Consider the following 15298-nt stretch of genomic DNA (forward strand, 5'->3'; position numbering starts at 1 on the left):
TTTTATTTTTAGAACTTAGAGTCAGGATTAGCTATGTAATATTTTGAATCCTTCGTACTGACTTTGGTAAAATACACAATAGAGAAAGCTTTAAAAGCTTAGTTTTTTGTTTGTTTGTTTGTTTGTTTTTTGTTTTTTCACATAAACAGTAAAAATGGCCTTTTAGAATTCTAATCTGGACTATATTTTCCTCCCTCAATTCCCTTGACTGGTTATTTTTAGGATTTACGGATGGCTTTGGAGAATAGGTATGATTCTAGGATTCTTCCTAGTGGCTTAAGAAAATTCTTTTTTCTTTTCTTTTCTTTTCTTTTCTTTTTTTTTTGAGACAGGGTTTCACTCTGTTGCCCAGACTGGAGTGCAGTGGCATGCAAACTCCGCCTCTTGGGTTCAAGCAATTTCCCCGCCTCAGCATCCCCAGTAGCTGGGACTACAGGCACATACCACCAAACCTGGCTAATTTTTGTATTTTTTAGTAAAGACGGGGTTTCACTATATTGGCAAGGCTGGTCTTGAACTCCTCACTGCAGGTGATCCGCCTGCCTCAGCCTCCCAAAATGCCAGGATTACAGGCATGAGCCACTGCTCCCAGCCAGAATTCCTTATATCTCATTATAAAAGTGACATCTAGGATATTTGTAGATTGTACATAATGTATAACCGTTAACTGTCTAGCTTTATACCCTATAGATTTTTTAAAAATCAATTTAGAGCTCTGTGTGTATATATTTGTATGTGTGTGTGTTTTCATGAGTGAAGACCCAAACCAGTTGGTTGCTGGCTTTAAGCAGTAGAACCAAAATGCCTGGCAAGTCTTAGATCTAATCCTGCTTATACTTCATTTCCTGGACCAGAGCTGGCTTAGGGAACTTTCCGGGATGATGAAAGTGTTCTGCTTTTTTTTTTTAGATGGAGTTTCACTGTTGTTGCCCAGGCTGGAGTGCAATGGCACGATCTTGGTTCACTGCAACCTCTGCCTCCTGGGTTCAAGCGATTCTCCTTCCTCAGCCTCCTGAATAGCTGAGATTACAGGCGCGCACCACCACGCCTGGTTAATGTTTTGTATTTTTAGTAGAAACAAGGTTTCACCATGTTAGCCAGGCTGGTCTCAAACTCTTGCCCTCAGGTGTTCCACCCGCCTCGCCCTCCCAAAGTGCTGGCATTACAGGCGTGAGCCACTCAGCCCAGCCCGAAAGTGTTCTGTCTCTAGCCGCTAGTCACAGGTGGCTTGTTGAACACTTGAAATGAGGCTAGTGCGACTGCTGATCTGGCTTCTAATTTTAGCTAATAGCCACACATGGCTCGTGGCCACTGTACTGGATGGCACAATGGCCTTGGGTTGTTCTTACCTGATCAGCAGAAGGCTTTCTGAGGAACTGGAGCTTGGATTGTGGGAGATGGTCCGAGAATTAGAGGGGCATGTACCACTGCCCCCTTCCCCACATGCTTAGACTGTGTCTCTACTGTACCTATGCCTTCTCCCGGAAGCGATGAGCTCACCTTAGTTCTTAGAGCTTCAATTCTTGAATGCTGCAAGCCTGCCTGAGGTTGGCTTCCTGTTACCCTGTGGATAAACTCTAGGCTCCTAATGCCCTTTTTGATAGACCTCACCTCTCTCTTCCTTACTCATTACTTTCCCCATCACTCTCTGACTGCCCATGACATGGAAAGATTTGCAATTTCAAGAACAGGCTGTTCTTACCTCTAGACCTATCCAATTGGACACTCTCCACCTGAAATGCTCTGTCCCTTTCATGCACCTGTCTGACTCCTACATGTCCTCTAGGTCTCAGGTTAAATCTCAGTTTCTGCACCAGCTCCTCTGGGAAAGGTTTCCTTGACCTCTCCTAGGACAGATGGGTGCCTTTACCTACTATGTATACTGAGTGGATTCCCATCACAGCACACTTGATTGAAACTGCTTATTTACCTACAAGTCCCTCCTCCTGCCCTAGAGCTTCTTAAAGGGTGGTCCCTCTACTGGCAGCACTGGCATCACATGGGAACTTGATGGAAATGAAGAGTCTTGGACCCCAGCCCAGTCCTCCTGAATCAGAAATCCTGAGCATAGGGGCTAGCAATTTGTGCTCAACAAGCCCACCAGAGGATTTTCATATGTGCTAAAGTTTGAAAGCCACTGGGCTGAACTCTTAGCCCCATGAAGGTAGGATCCGTGATTTTTGGTTTGCTACTGTCCCTAGCGTTTAGCGCACTGTCTGGCTAGATACTTGAGAAACACAGCCAGAGAAGAAATTCCAGTTATTATTTTGGCAACTTGTCTGACCAGAAATTTTTTTAGTTGAAATCAGTTTAAATCTCTTCTCCTTTCTCAAAAGGAGATAAAGAACAACTGAGCACTTAAAAAAAAATTATTGTCATCCGGGCTCAGTGGCTCCTACCTGTGGATCACCTGAGGTCAGGAGTTCAAGACCAGCCTGGCCAATATGGTGAAACCACGTCTTCTTTTTTTTTTTTTTTTTTGAGACGGAGTCTCGCTCTGTCGCCCGGGCTGGAGTGCAGTGGCCGGATCTCAGCTCACTGCAAGCTCCGCCTCCCGGGTTTACCCCATTCTCCTGCCTCAGCCTCCCAAGTAGCTGGGACTACAGGCGCCAGCCACCTCGCCCGGCTAGCTTTTGTATTTTTTAGTAGAGATGGGGTTTCACCGTGTTAGCCAGGATGGTCTCGAACTCCGGACCTCGTGATCCGCCCGTCGCAGCCTCCCAAAGTGCTGGGATTACAGGCTTGAGCCACTGCGCCCGGCCGACCGAAACCACGTCTTTACTTAAAAATACAAAAGATGAGCCAGGTGTGGTGGGCAGGCACCTGTGAATCCCAGCTACTGGAGAGGCTGAGGCAGGGAGGGAATCACTTGAACCCGGGAGCCAGAAGGTTGCAGTGAGCAGAGAGGCACCATTGCCACTCCAGGCCTGGGCAACAAGAGCAAAACTCTGTCTCAAAAAAAAAAGAAAGAAAGAAAGAAAGAAAGAAAGAAAGAAAAGAAAAAAATATATTGTGGTAAAATATACACAACATATAATCTACCATCTTAACTTTTTTTTTTTTTTTTTTTTTTTGAGATGGAGTCTTGCTTTGTCGCCCTAGCTGGAGTGCAATGGCGTGATCTCGGCTCACTGCAACCTCTGCCTCTGAGGTTCGAGTGATTCTCCTGCCTCAGCTTCCTGCCTGCCACCATGCCCGGCTAATTTTTGTATTTTTAGTAGAGACGGGGTTTCACCATGTTGGCCAGGCTGGTCTCGAACTCCTGCCCTCAGATGATTTAGTCAGCTTCCCAAAGTGCTGGGATTACAAGTGTGAGCCACTGCGCTTGGCCTTAATCCCCCCTTTTTTTTTCTTTTGAGATGGAATCTTGCTCTGTCACCCAGGCTAGAGTGCAGTGGTGCGATCTTGGCTCACTGCAACCTCCACCTCCCAGGTTCAAGTGATTTTCCTGCCTTAACCTCCTAAGTAGCTGGGACTACAGGTGCCCACCATTACGCCTGGCTAATTTTTTGTATTTTCAGTAGAGATGGGGTTTCACCGTATTGACCAGGCTGGTCTCGAACTCCTGACCTTGTTATCTGCCTGCCGTGGCCTTCCAAAGTGCTGGGATTACAGGTGTGAGCCACTGCACCTGACCCAACCATTTTTAATTGTACACTTCAGTGTCTTTCAGGGCATTCACATGGTTGTGCAACCATCACCACCATCCACCTCCAAAACTTCTTCATCTTCTCCAACTGAAGCTCTGTACTCATGAAACAACTCCCAACCCTTGGCAACCATCATCCTACTTTCTGTCTCTGAATTTGCCTACTCTGCATTCCTCATATAAGTGGAATCATACAGCACGTGTCCTTCTGTGACTGGTTTATTTTACTTAGCATAGTGTCTTTAAGGTTTATCCATGTCATAGGATGCACGTGCCAGGATTTCCTTTCTAAGGCCAAATGATAGTTCCTTGTCTCTATGCCACATTTTGTGTATCCAGTTATCAGATGGCATTTGGATTGTTTCTACATCTTTGCTTTTATGAATATCGCTGTTGTGAACATGGGTCTACTGTATAAATATCTGCTCAGATTCCTGCCTTCAATTCTTTTGGGTATATACCCAGAAGTGGGATTTCTAGATCTAATGGTAATTCTATGTTTATTTTTTGAGGAACCATTATGCTATTTTCCATAGTGGCTGCACCATTTTATATTGCCACTGGCAGTGCAAAAGTGTTTCAACTCCTCCACAGCCTCACCAACACTTATTTTCTGTTTTTTGACAACTGAAAGTGAAATAATCCAAGAATGGTGTGAGGCCAGGCGCGGTGGCTCATGCCTGTAATCCCAGCACTTTGAGAGGCCAAGGCAGTGGATCACTTGAGGCCAGGAGTTTGAGACCAGACTGCCTAACATGATGAAACCCCATCTCTACTAAAAATATAAAAATTAGCCAGGTGTGGTGGCGGGAGCCTGTAATCCCAGCTACTGGGAAGGCTGAGGCAGAAGAATCACTTGAACCCAGGAGAGGGAGGTTGCAGCGAGCTGAAATTGCACCACCACACTGCAGCCTGGGCTGCAGAGCAAGACTCTGAAGGAGGGAAGGAAGGAAGGAGGGTAGGAAGGAAAGAAAGAAGGAAAGAAAGAAAGACTCCCTGGATCAGGTGGCTGCACAGTCATGGCGGAGGTGACCAAAGCTACATGTCTCTAGTTCGTTCATCTGTCCATGCCAAATGGATCACGGGAAAGGTGTTTGGGACAAAAATGCAAAAGACTGCTAAAGCAAGAGTGACCACGCCTGTTCTGGATCCCTATTTGTTAAAGTATTATAATAAGTGGAAAACCTCCTTTGTTCACGATGGCCTTTGGCAGTGCACAGCTGGGGATATTGTGCTTCTCGGAGCTTTACCTGTCCGGTGAACGAAGCATGTGAAACATGAACTGGCCAAAAACGTTTTCAAAGTTGGAAAAGTCATAGATCCAGTGACAGGAAAGCCTTGTGCAGGAACTACCTACCTGGAGAGTCTGTTGAGTTCGGAAACTACCCAGCTAAGCAAAAATCTGAAAGGACTCAGTATCTCTTCAGCACAGTGAAGGAGGAGTGGAAGAAGGAGCTAAAGGGAAAGACTGACATGTTTATATTATGGAAAAAGAAATTTTTCAAAGCTTCATCGCAAACAACAACAACTACAACAAGAGAAGAATTGTGTCAGAGGTAGAGAAAGTTTTCCAAACTTTCTTTTTTTTTTTTTTTTGGAGACAGAGTCTCGCTCTGTCGCCCAGGCTGGAGTGCAGTGGCCGGATCTCAGCTCACTGCAAGCTCCGCCTCCCGGGTTTACGCCATTCTCCTGCCTCCGCCTCCCAAGTAGCTGGGACTACAGGCACCCACCACCTCGCCCGGCTAGTTTTTTGTTTTTTTTTTTTTAGTAGAGACGGGGTTTCACCGTGTTAGCCAGGATGGTCTCGATCTCCTGACCTTGTGATCCGCCCGTCTCGGCCTCCCAAAGTGCTGGGATTACAGGCTTGAGCCACCGCGCCCGGCCAGTTTTCCAAACTTTCTTAAATTTACTTACTTGGTCATTAAAACCCACACATTGAGTACTTATTGTGTGATGATGAGAGGTGACAACATGCTAGCAGCCCTCGCTCTCAGCACCTCCTCCAAGCAGTGGGACATTTACTGTCAGAGTGGTGAGCACCAACGGACCCCTTTCGCTTGCTATTCTGTCCTATTTTTCCTTAGAATTTCGGGGCAAAATACTGGGCACCCGTCGGCCAGTTAAAAGCGACTAGCTATCCCTGCTCTCTCAAATACCAGAGGAAGCAGAACGGTTCACTGTTCTGGACCTCAAGGATGCCTTTTTCTGTATTCCCCTGAACTCTGATTCCCAGTTTCTCTTTGCCTTTGAGGATCCCACAGACCACACGTCCCAAATTAGGTGGACAGTCTTGCTCCAAGGGTTTCGGGATAGCCCTCATCTGTTTGGTCAGGCACTGGCCCAAGATCTAGGCCACTTCTCAAGTCCAGGCACTCTGGTCCTTCAGTATGTGGATGACTTACTTTTGGCTACCAGTTCAGAAGCCTCATGCCAGCCAGCTACTCTAGATCTCTTGAACTTTCTAGCTAATCAAGGGTACAAGGTGTCTAGGTCGAAGGCCCAGCTTTGCCTACAGCAGGTCAAATATCTAGGCCTAATCTTAGCCGGAGGGACCAGGGCCCTCAGCAAGGAATGAATACAGCCTATACTGGTTTATCCTTGCCCTAAGACATTAAAACAGTTGCAGGGGTTCCTTGGAATTTTGCCAACTGTGGATCCCTGGCGAGATAGCCAGGCCCCTCTATACTCTAATCAAGGAAACCCAGCGGGCAAATATTCATTTGGTAGAATGGGAACCAGAGGCAGAAACAGCCTTCAAAACCTTAAAGCTCCAGCCTTAAACCTTCCCATAGTACAAGCTCCAGCCTTAAACCTTCCCATAGGACAAAACTTCTCTTTATATGTCACAGAGAGAGCAGGGATAGCTCTTAGAGTCCTTACTCAGACTCGTGGGAGAACCCCACAACTAGTGGCATACCTAAGGAAACTGATGTAGTAGCAAAAGGCTGGCCTCACTGTTTAAGGGTAGTTGCAGCACTAGCCGTCTTAGTGTCAGAGGCTATCAAGATAACACAAGGAAAGGATCTCACTGTCTAGCTACTCATGATGTAAATGGCATACTGGGTGCCAAAGGAAGTTTATGGCTATTAGGTAACCACCTACTTAGATACCAGGTGCTACTCCTTGAGGGACCAGTGCTTCAAATACACACGTGCGTGGCCCTCAACCCTGCTACTTTTCTCCCAGAGGATGGGGAACCAATCAAGCATGACTGCCAACATATTGTAGTCCATACTTATGCCGCCCGAGATGGTCTCTTAGAATTCCCCTTAGCTAATCCTGACTTTAACCTATATACCAGTGGAAGCTCATTTGTGGAGAATGGGATACAAAGGGCAGGTTATGCCATAGTTAGTGATGTAACTGTACTTGAAAATAAGCCTTTTCCCCCAGTACCAGTGCCCAGTTAGCAGAACTAGTGGCACTTACCTGAGCCTTAGAACTGGGAAAGGGAAAAAGAATAAATGTGTATACAGATAGCAAGTATGCTTGTCTAATCCTACATGCCCATGCTGCAGTATGGAAAGAAAGGGAGTTCCTAACCTCTGGGAATCCCCATTAAATACCACAAGGAAATCATGGAGTTACTGCATGCAGTGCAAAAACTGAAGAAGGTGGCAGTCTTACACTGCCAAAGCCATCAAAAAGGGGAAGGAGAAGGGAGAACAGCAGCATAAGCAGCTGGCAGTGGTAGCAGAAAGGAAAGAGAGAAAGAGAAGGGGGGGGAAGAGACAGAGAGAAAAAGAGGGTGTCAGAGAGAAAGAGAGAAAGAGACAATGAAGAAGTCAAAAAAGAGAGGTAGAAATAGTGAAGAAAAAACGGTGTACCCTATTCCTTTAAAAGCCCCCAGAGTAAATTTCTAAATGACTACCCAGCCAAGGCATATTCTTTTTACATGGAACATCGGCCTATATCTGCCTCCCCACTAACTGGACAGGCACCTGCACCTTATTCTGTCGAAGTCCCAACATTAACATTGTCCCAGGAAATCAGACCTTATCAATACCCCTCAAAGCTCAAGTCTGTCAATGCAAAGCCATACAACTAATACCACTACTTACAGGGTTAGGAATGGTTACTGCTACAGGAATCAGAATAGCTGGTTTATCTACTTCATATTCCTACTACCACACGCTCTCAAAGGATTTCTCAGACAGTTTGCACTCCAACCAAGCCTTCATTTTATTTTATTTTATTGTTTTTTGAGACAGAGTCTCACTCTGTCACTCAGGCTGGAGGGCGGTGGTGCAATCACAGCTCACTGCAACCTCTGCCTCCTGGGTTCAAGCGATTCTCCTGCCTCAGCCTCCTGGAGTAGCTGGGACTACAGGTGCGCACCACCATGCCTGGCTAATTTTTGTATTTTTAGTAGAGACGGGGTTTCACCATGCTGGTCAGGCTGCTCTCCAGCGCCTGACCTCATGATCCACCCACCTCGGCCTCCCAAGGTGTTGGGATTATAGGCGTGAGCCACCGCGCCCAGCCAACTCCATCTTAAATAAAAAAATAAAAAGTATCTTCCTTATTACCTTGGTGAACAAAGAGGAGGATATAGTATAGCCACATTTCCTTGTCAGAAGCTTCATGAAGATGAGAAGAGGTTGCAGGAGGTTCAGGTTAAGTGCCAGAACATGCATTACTCTTGGGCTGGATCTTGTGGAAGCCACTAGCTGCTCTTTCCCTTAAAAGAAACCATGTTCAGTTTGGTGAAGGTGGAAAGGCGAAGGTGGAGGAGCAAGGCGAAGGCGGAGGAGCAAGGCGAAGGCGGAGGAGCAAGGCGACGGCGGAGGAGCAAGGCGACGGCGGAGGAGCAAGGTGAAGGTGGAGATGGGCTGGCCACAGAGGGGTTTCCTCAGGCATCTCTGGGGCTGCAGGCTCTGTTCCCAGCTGGCAGGGCCTTAGGGACAGGCCCTTTCCCTCTGCTGGATCTAGGACAGGTAGAAGCAGAAGCTACTCAAGTATCTCATCCACCCAGGCATTATCCTAGAGTGATTATGTTTATGAAATGTTAATCCTGAGACTTTGTTAATCGTGATATTACTGTACTGAATTCATCTTTGGCTTTCTACCAGGAATTAAAATCACTATGTGGGAGGATAATTTTTAGTCGTCCCCCCCCCCATCTTTGTATATTGGAGAGATTTGGAGAGATTGGCCAACTTGGAATATCCAGGTACGGCAGTACCAATCTCCTTCTTGCTGGTGTGTAGAGGGTTTGGAGTGATAGCTTCTTTCTGGTGCCTTTGAACTAGGGTGCTAGTGACTAAGTGAGTGGACCTCCTAGCAGCTCTCCTACATGATGGGAATGGTAGGAAGGTGGTAGCAACTGCCAGTCAGAGACAATTAAGCTGCAGTTGGCTTGCATGGGGCAGGACTAGGAGTTTCCTGACAGCGATGGTGGCCTATTCTGAGTCATCCAAATACCTCTTTTTTTTTTTTTTTTTTTTTTAAGACTGAGTCTCACTCTGTTGCCCAGGCTGGAGTGCAGTGGCACAATCTTTGCTCACCGCAAGCTCCGCTTCCCGGGTTCACACCATTCTCCTGCCTCAGCCTCCCGAGTAGAGTAGCAGGGACTACAGGCTCCCGCCACCATGCCTGGCTAATTTTTTTTTGTATTTTTAGTAGAGATGGGGTTTCATTATGTTAGTCAGGATGGTCTCCATCTCCTGACCTCGTGATCCGCCTGCCTCGGCCTCCCAAAGTGCTGGGATTACAGGCGTGAGCCACCATGCCTGGCCCTTCCTGGTTTCTTTCATAATCATTTGCCATGAGTTACCAGATTATCTGTCAGGGATTAAAGGATCACAAGGTGATTTTTGAAAAATTTTCAGTGAATATTTACTTAGTTGCTACCAGTGGAGCTACCACCTTAGATTGAAATTTTGCCTAGGGAAGGTCCCTGGAGTCATAAATATCTTGCCTAGAGGTTGATAAATTTACTGCAGTAATTTACCCCAGTTAAAATTGAGTCTTTAAAGGAAAGCTAGACTTTAGGACCTAGGGTGGTAGATGAAGACTTCTGTCTTGGAAAACAGAGAAAGAAAGGGAAGCAAGCCATGGTGGGATCTATGGATTTCTTTTTTTTTTTTTTTTTGGATGGGGTCTCGCTCTGTTGCCCAGGCTGGAGTGCAGTGGCGCCATCTCAGCTCACTGCAACCTCCACCTCCCAGGTTCAAGTGATTCTCCTGCCTCAGTCTCCCAAGTAGCTGGGACTACAGGGGCGCGCCACCACGCCCGGCTAATTTTGGTATTTTTAGTAGAGATGGGGTTTCACCATGTTGGCCAGGATGGTCTTAATCTCTTGACCTCATGATTCTCCTGCCTCAGCCTCCCAAAGTCCTGGGATTACAGGTGTGAGCCACTGCGACCAGCCTATGGATTTCTTTAAAAAGTTTTCCAGGAAAATGATTTATACACAGACATAAGACATAAATATTTCTCTACTTGCAAACAGTTGCCTGAGAAGTGACTTCTAGTGATTATAGGAGATATTGCTAAGTGGAAAAAGCAAAGTGCAAAAGAACATATATATTCTACTTTCATAAAAGAAAAAAGGAAACATATGGAAAATATAACCATCTTCTTTTTTTTTTTTTTTTTTTTTTTTTGAGACGGAGTTTTGCTCTTGTTGCCCAGGCTGGAGTGCAATGGCACAATCTTGGCTCACCACAACCTCTGCCTCCTGAGTTCAAGCAATTCTCCTGCCTCAGCCTCCCAAGGAGCTAGGATTACAGGCATGCACCGCCATGCCCGGCTAATTTTGTATTTTTATTTTTTTAGTAGAGACAGAGTTTCTCCATGTTGGTCAGGCTGGTCTCAAACTCTTGACCTTAGGTGATCTACCCACCTCAGCCTCCCAAAGTGCTGGGATTACAGGAGTGAGCCACCACGCCTGGCCTATCTTCTTATCTTTATAAAACACACAGAAAGGATAAACAGAAAACAGTAAAGTCGGTTACCAACAAAGGGTGGGTGGGAACAAGGAGAAGGGATGATGTGAGGAAGGTTACTTTTCTAAGACACCCTTTTGCATAGTGTTGGCTTGGGGGAGCCTATGTCCTACATATTCAAAAATAAATTTAAATCAAGGATGGGGCCAGACTCGGTGGCTCATGCTTATAATCTCAGCACTTCGGGAGACTGAGGTGGGAGGATCGTTTGAGCTGAGGACCAAATGCTCCTCCCACTCAAGACCAACCTGAGCTACATAGTGAGACCCCCATCCCTATTTTTTAAAGTTATATTTAAATATCAGTATATATCTATATAATAGGGATAGGGGAAACCCTAAAACTGAGAGCAACTTGAAATGAAGAAACCCAATTGTATTTCAAATGAATTCCATAACCACAGTGAGGAGGGGAAAAACAGAAATAATCCAGGGAGCTATGAACACAGTATTCTATGATATATGCTCCCTCTTGTCTAAAGTTGGGTGATGAGGGACACTTGCAAAGAAATTTTAAACTCTTACAGTATACTTTATGTAGTGATACTGGCAAAGCAACTCTGAAACAGTTTTAGATGCATTTTAGCACTGAGCAAATGAGTAATTGTTTTGGAGAGCCAGGGTTCTCACTAAGAAAGAAGGAACATATAGATACGAAATGGGAGATGGGGGAAAAGAACACTGTGGGAATCAATTGGAATTGGAGGAATAGGTATGAACTGATTTCTGAAATACATGCATGTATAAGTATTCCCATGTAGCATGTGTGTGTGCATAAGTGTATATGTATGTGTGTGTGTGTATATTTTTTACTTAGCTCTGTCCACCAAAGGACCAAGAAGCAAAGCCACCCCACTAGTAACAAGCACATCAAGTGTCAAGATCTTGGTCTCTATTATCATTTCCCATTCAAAGGAACCAGGGCTACCAGAAGAAATGGCTGATTAAAGGCTGGGGCAGGAGAGGTGCAACTTGAGCCTGGAACATCTTGTTATTGTCACACGGTATGGACATGCTGAAAGAATAACGGGAGCCTGTCACAAGGACACATGTGCTAGCTTGAAAGTGCTTTTATTGGCCAAACCAGAGACCATGTGGACACCAAAATAATTATGGACAGTAAGGAATTACATGCCATTGGAAAAAAAATAGGAATTTACACATCCATATTGATTACTAACTAATAAGTGGAAAGTAGGGAGGCTATGCTTACAGCGGCATGCCCAGGCTGACTAGTATGCGTGGAGGGAATGGGTGCTGTGAAATCGTCCTTTCATGGCCATTGTAGTAGAGACTGGATCAGGGGAGTACCGTCCATGAATGTCACATTTAGGAGGAAATTGTGATAAGGAACGGGACATTTGCGATGTCTTAAAAGTGTCTCCCCACAAATTACAAGTTCAAAAAATATATACGGTGGAGAAATCAAACAACATGTTAACCACATGACCAAAGTATAAAATCAAAATGCAATCACCGACAAGGGGCGGAGACCTCATGTGCCTCCAGATGTCACATCTGAAAGGACACAGCATCACCTGTGTGATGTTCCAGCAAGAACAGAGACCTTGAATTCAGTCCCAAGGAAATGACCGAGAAAGCCCAAAGGTGGGAGGTTCTGTTTAAAAAGAGAGAGAGAGAGAGAAGGAATACCCTAATCTTTTAATGTCAGTGTTGTAAATGGCAAATACAGGTTGTGGAGGCCGGGCGCAGTGGCTCACGCCTGTAATCTCAGTATTTTGGGAGGCCTGTGAGGAAAAGAAAGAGAGATCAGACTGTTACTGTGTCTATATAGAAAGAAGTAGACATAAGAGCCTCCATTTTGTTCTGTATTTGAGATGCTGTTAATCTGTGACCCTACCCCCAACCCCAAGGTGGGACGTGCTAGCGGCAATGCTGCTCTTTATGCACTAAAAAGGTTTATGGAGATGTTTACATGTGGATATCAAAACACAGCACTTTTCCTTAAACTTATGTCACAGAGATCTTTATTCATATGTCTTTCTGCTGACCTTCTCGCTACTATGATCCTATTATCCTGCCACTTCCCTTTTCTAAGATGGTAAAGATAATGATCAATAAATACTGAGGGAACTCAGAGACCGGTGCCGGCGCATGTCCTCTGTGTGCTGAGTGCCGGTCCCTTGGGCCCACTTCTTCTTTCTCTATACTTTGTCTCTGTGTCTCATTTCTTTTTCAAGTCTCTCGTTCCACCTAACGAGAAATGCCCACAGGTGTAGAGGGGCAGGCCACCCCTTCAGAGGCCAAGGTGGGCAGATCGCCTGTGGTCAGGAGTTAGAGACCAGCCTGGCCAACATGGTAAAACCCTGTCTCTACTAAAAATATAGAAATTAGTTGGGCATGGTGGCAGGCACCTGTAATCCCAGCTACTTGGGAGGCTGAGGCACAAGAATAGCTTGAACCTGGGAGGTGGAGGTTGCAGTGAGCCAAGATGATGCCACTGCACTCCAGCCTGGGAGATAGAGCTAAACTCAGTCTCACATATATATATATATGTTGTGGAAATGTTTCAGATTAAAGGCCATGGCTACTTAAAGTTACACCTGATTCTAGACTGGATCCGGGCTAGAGGAAAAATAATACTATAATTGATATCATTGGGTCAATGACAAAATCAGACTATTAGATAACTGTGAATGTTATTGTTAATGTTAAATTGTCTAAAGTTGATAATTCTATGGTGGTTATGTAAGAGAATGTGAGAGACTACCCCTGAAGTATTTAGGGGTAAAGGGGTATGATGAACCACGTAACTTAAGCTCAAATGGTTCAGCAGGGAGCCTGGTGTCTGGGTGTACGCAAGCCCTCCTCATCTGTCTGTCCCTGGCAGTGCTGCGCTGTTAATTATCTTATGGCTAGGGACTGGATTGAATTGGAATCACACTGCTGTGACTCTGTAGAGAACAGGAGAGAATATGGGATTCTCTGTTTTCAAGACCTGGAAACAATTAGAATATTGATCACCTCTAACTGCTTTTTAAACAGTTAAAAGTTAAAAGCTACCTTTGGGAGTTTGCCTATGTAAACTTAAGTGAGGCCAGGCAGCTGACCAGAAAGGGAGACCAGCCTGGGTTTCACCGATAATGACTACATCAGTCAGTCAACACACAAATAATCAAGAATCAAATTAATTAAGCAGATATCATTAATTAAATTAATTAAGCAAATAATTAAGCAAATAAACATTAATTAAATTAATTAAGCAGATATGTGCTGCTGAAGCAAGCACATATCAAGGATTTTTTTTTTATCTTGGTAGAGAAAAAATTAAAAGATTCAGCATCTGTTATAATCTTTCCCTTCCCAAATGTTGATGTTGTTATATAATGCATGAATTTTACCATTTATGTAGGATGCCAGCATTAGAACCATTTAATAAGGCAATTCTGATGGGAGTGTAAAATGAATATGTGAATACGCTCAGCTCTGGGTTCTCCAATGCACAATCATACATTGTTGGTAAACAACCTGAGACTATTTTAGGCTGGCCGGTGTAATGTGTCTCTTACTGGCAAGATATACACTGGATATTGTGGCAGAGGTGTCAGATATAAAGACAATTTCTATTTCTCAAAAAAACAAACACCATAAACAAAAACACTTTATCATTCTGAAAAATCCCACATTTACTCACTATGCAAAGACACCAACTCTAAGATGTTTTGTTCATATTATATTCGAAATTCTAGAGTTTGGGGTTTGTGACATGTTTCAGGAGATCTGAAAAAGGCAGTAATGGATACACCCCAGGCTGCTTTGCTCTGAGCAGCTGGTAGAGTAAAATATTTAATGTCTCTCTCACTACTAGGGTGACATTTTCCTGTGGCCTGAGCACAGTAGGTTACGAGTTGGGTATTTCCCTTGCTATTAATGATTCAACACACGAAAGTAAATTTGAGCCCCGGCGTAGGCTGTAGTAACTTCTCAACTGTCCCTGAAGTGTCAATTTGGTGATATGTTTCTTCTTGTAGTATTTAGTTCTCTCACATAAGAATAACAACAGCTAATATTTACTGAGACTTCCTTTGGGTCAAGCTCTATTCCAGAGCTTTCCATATATTGAATCATTTTATCCTCACAGCAGCTGTAAAAGGCAGCTGCTATTGTTTTTATTCATTTTACAGATGATAAACTGAGGAACAGCAATATTACTTCATAATTTTTTTTTTTTTTTTTGAGACAGAGTCTCACTCTGTCACCCAGGCTGGAGTGCAGTGGTGCGATCTTGGCCTACTGCAACCTCCCCCTCCAGGGTTCAAGCAATTCTCCTGCCTCAGCCTCCTGAGTAGCTGGGATTACAGGCATGTGCCACCATGCCTGGCTAAGTTTTGCATTTTTAGTGGAGACAGGGTTTTACCATGTTGGCCAGTCTGGTCTCAAACTCTTGACTTCAAGTGATCCACCTGCCTCAGGCTCCTGAAGTGCTAGGATTACAGGTGTGAGCCACTGTGCCAGGCTGAAACTGATTCTTAAAAGAAAAAAATTGTAATGCACAAAAAAAACAGATAAATGCTAAATATTCCTGTTTAACCAAAGAGCAAATATGCCTCCTCAAGTCCAATGCAAATGGAGTGGCCCCAACTCATAAAACATGGTTTTCTATAACATTTTCATTTTATTAAATATTCAAGTGTATCTCTCTCTTTTTTTTTTTTTTTTTTTTTTTTTTTTTTTTTTTT

The 15298-nt window shown here is 44.5% G+C and overlaps 1 protein-coding gene and 1 pseudogene across 1 annotated transcript in view; both read left to right on the forward strand.

Annotated features, from left to right (window-relative positions):
* Positions 1–15298, forward strand: part of ATP8B1 (ATPase phospholipid transporting 8B1) — a 162555-nt gene that overhangs the window by 34841 nt on the left and 112416 nt on the right.
* LOC108541077 (28S ribosomal protein S17, mitochondrial pseudogene) lies at positions 4677–5099 on the forward strand (annotated as a pseudogene).

Source organism: Rhinopithecus bieti, unplaced genomic scaffold (assembly GCF_001698545.2).
Source record: "Rhinopithecus bieti isolate Rb0 unplaced genomic scaffold, ASM169854v2 scaffold_17861, whole genome shotgun sequence".
Taxonomy (NCBI): Eukaryota; Metazoa; Chordata; class Mammalia; order Primates; family Cercopithecidae; genus Rhinopithecus; species Rhinopithecus bieti.